The sequence below is a fragment of the Aythya ferina genome, assembly GCF_964211825.1.
Source record: "Aythya ferina genome assembly, chromosome: 3".
In the NCBI taxonomy this organism is placed as follows: domain Eukaryota; kingdom Metazoa; phylum Chordata; class Aves; order Anseriformes; family Anatidae; genus Aythya; species Aythya ferina.
The window spans coordinates 116492733-116495843 of record NC_140298.1 but is presented as its reverse complement, the minus strand read 5'-3'; positions in this window follow the sequence as shown (position 1 = coordinate 116495843).

Sequence of the window (3111 nt, the reverse complement as noted above, 5' to 3'; positions counted from 1 at the left end):
TCACCTGCGAGGGGAATCAGACCGGTTAGAGAGTGGCACTGGTGCCAGCGGCCACATGGAGAGCCAGGAGGTGGTGCAGCTGAGGACACCAGCACAGGAGAGCTCTGTTTCAGTCTGCTTTCCACCTTAGATAACTTTGGGCACATTGATTTTGGCTGAGAACTGGTCCCTGCACAAGGTCCGTGCTGCTGGGTGGTTGTATAGATCTGGGTGAATTTCTCACTAAAGGATAAGTCAGTGGGGCTTAAGGATGGGGCTAAGCAGCAGGAGCCAACTTAGGTTCCTATCCGGGTGCTTCGTTGCTTGTTTTAGGATTAGGACTCTGGTCCACATGAATTTCATCTCATGAATTTGGACCTGGGCAATGAGGAAAGTCCTCTGAAGGTCGGGGGTTGGGTGTTTGCCCACCCTGAGTCACAGCAACATGTGTTTGAAGCCTGCTTTTCATCCAGCTGCTTCCTCTCTCCCCATTTTTCCTTCTTCTCCCTCTTCAGAAAAAAAAAAATAATAATGAAAAGCTGGAGGGAGGAAGGGAGGAAAGATGCCTCCTTTGTCCATTGAAGGGAGGTCACCTGCTGGTTGTCACTCAGGCATCACTTTCAGAGAGCCGCCCCGAGCCCCCAGCTGTACCTGGGAGCCTGGGCGAGGGGACAGCTGCAGGAGACCCTGGGTGGCGGGGCGGCTTCCAAACAGGACAAAAGCAGCATTTTTCCAGCCCTCTGCATGGCCCCTTTCCATGTGCATGCGGTTTGTCAGGGGGTTGGTACATTTTGTTCTCTGAAAAATATTTAAATTAGGAGGGATTATTTATTTATTTATTTTTTCCTCCAATTTTCTTTCCATACCAAGAGCTGGGAGCGATATTAACCTGTGTAACCTCAGGATTCCTCTGCTTTCTTCGGGCATTCCCTTTGCTCCATCAGGGTTATTCATTAGCAAAGAAAACAGCAGCAACATAAACTCCGTATTCCCTATGGAGACATCCACCTTGCTGCCTTGGCAAGGCAAACATTTAGCTACAAAATTCACTTTATGCACTCTCTCATCAACACTAGACTGCTGCAAAATTGATGGAAGCAAGGAAGAATTAGACTTATCCTTAAGCAATTTAATAATTTTACCTTCAGGTCTGGGTGCAGAAAACCATTTGAAGGATGTTTTATTTTTTTTTAATGGGTGATAATACAGTGCCCTTGAATCCCGTCCAGGCTAGAAGCTTTCCTAAACCTTAGCCCCACGTCTGCACGACCACCCTGCGTTATTTCTTCTCATGTGTCCTTGCAAGTGTGTGCCTGTAACTTAATCCTGGCTCACGCCGTGCTGCGGGAGCTGACGCTGGCTGTAGGACCCCGTGGGACAGGCACATGCTGTGGGGCCGGGGACAGCTGCAGGGAGTAAATGAGGGGTGGGATCCAGATTTAAAACCCAAATTTGTGCAGTTGGTCAAGAGTAGAGACAGGTTCAGCTGGCAAATGAGTGTGCATATGTACAGGTTTCACTGTAGGTGCTGAAAATTAAGAGGGTGAATCTGGTGCGGACTCCTGCCTTAGGTAAAATCATCTAGGCGTGACCTGCTCAGGACCACAAGGAATTTTTGCCTCATTTTGTTGCCTGAAGTGGCCAGGAGAATCTCAAAATGCTCTGAAGGTCTATGTTGTATGGATTTATTGCTTAGTGTTCCCAAGTTACTGAAACAGTGTTGTTTTATGGGTGGCACAAAGCCAGGGAGAAAACAGAGGTCAGGATTTATTCCCTCGCATGGCAGTTGTTACCATTAAAGAAAAAAGGGTCATTTTCCTCTACTGTGTTTCTCTTCTAAAGTATTCTTCATAACCTAAGCATTAAATCTATAGAGAAAGTGTATGTTGAAATAATGCTTGATAAGCACCCTCCTAAATTATACATCTAGGAGACCACAGGGCTTGGGTCAGATGCAGAAACCTTCATTTTGATTCAGACCGAAATTTTGCAAAGCATCTTGGCGACTGAGGAACATAAATGTCATTGGTTTCAAGGTCTATATTGGTATATTAAATAGTGCTGAGGTACAAGCACAGGAACTCAGTGGTTTCTGCTGTGTTGAGCACAGTTGTTGGCACAGTTTTGACTTGCATCAACTAGCACTGACCTTAGCAGTTCCCAAACTCGATTTAGGACTGGCACATCCAGGCCATTCTTAGGGGGAAGGTTTTATGACGACCATCTATTTAAGAAGATGAGTGAGCTGGACAATCATTTTTTTTGCCCCTTGATTTGAGGACAAGTGTTGTAGTTGGTGAAACTTGGACTCCTAGATGCCAACACCTCTGCAGAGTATGAGGGCAAGGAATATAAGTGCAGTGACTAAAGTTTGCTGGCTCCAGTATTGCCTACAGCAGAGTTTGGCCTGCTGAACTACCCAACTTGCCTGGAAGCTGGGCAAATGCATGGGTGTGAATTTGCTGTGTTACTAGATCTGCCTGCTGGCAGTACCACACCACTCATTGCCTGGTTAAAATTAAGCTGTGAGCATCAATCACTGCAGTGTAGACATGTCCTTAAGCTTTTAAGTAGATCAGGTCAGTTGAGTGCATTTTTGGGCAGAATTATGACAATTTCCCATGGGAAATAAGGGTCTGAAAACCCTTCCATACCTGGACCATAATGTTAACAACAGTTCCTATTGCTGCATAGCGTCAAATGATTTCCTAGATGCTTTCTTAAAACAAACATTGAAAAGTTGTGAGTAAACTTTGCTTAAAGGTATGAGTATTTCACTCATAGAGGAGTAAGGTAATGTATCAGAAATGGTTTGAGCTCTTCATCTGAGTGTAACAGGGTACTCGGGATATCTAGGAAATCTCCAGGCTGTTTTGGATGCAGTCTTGCAGCTACCCAAAATTATACTGACCTCATTGCTATGCAGCATCAGTAGAGCAAAAAAGAGGATGAGGCATTTGTGCATGTAGAGAGAACATCCTGAGCTATAATAATACAAATTTAAGAAAAGAAAGTGCATTGTTTTTGAAAAGGCTGTGTGCCTGCTTTGCTCCATGGCATCAGATAGGAGGCAAATTTCTCAATGACCCATCCTGCACTGTCTGTCTGCTGCTGTGCTGTGATGCCAATAGT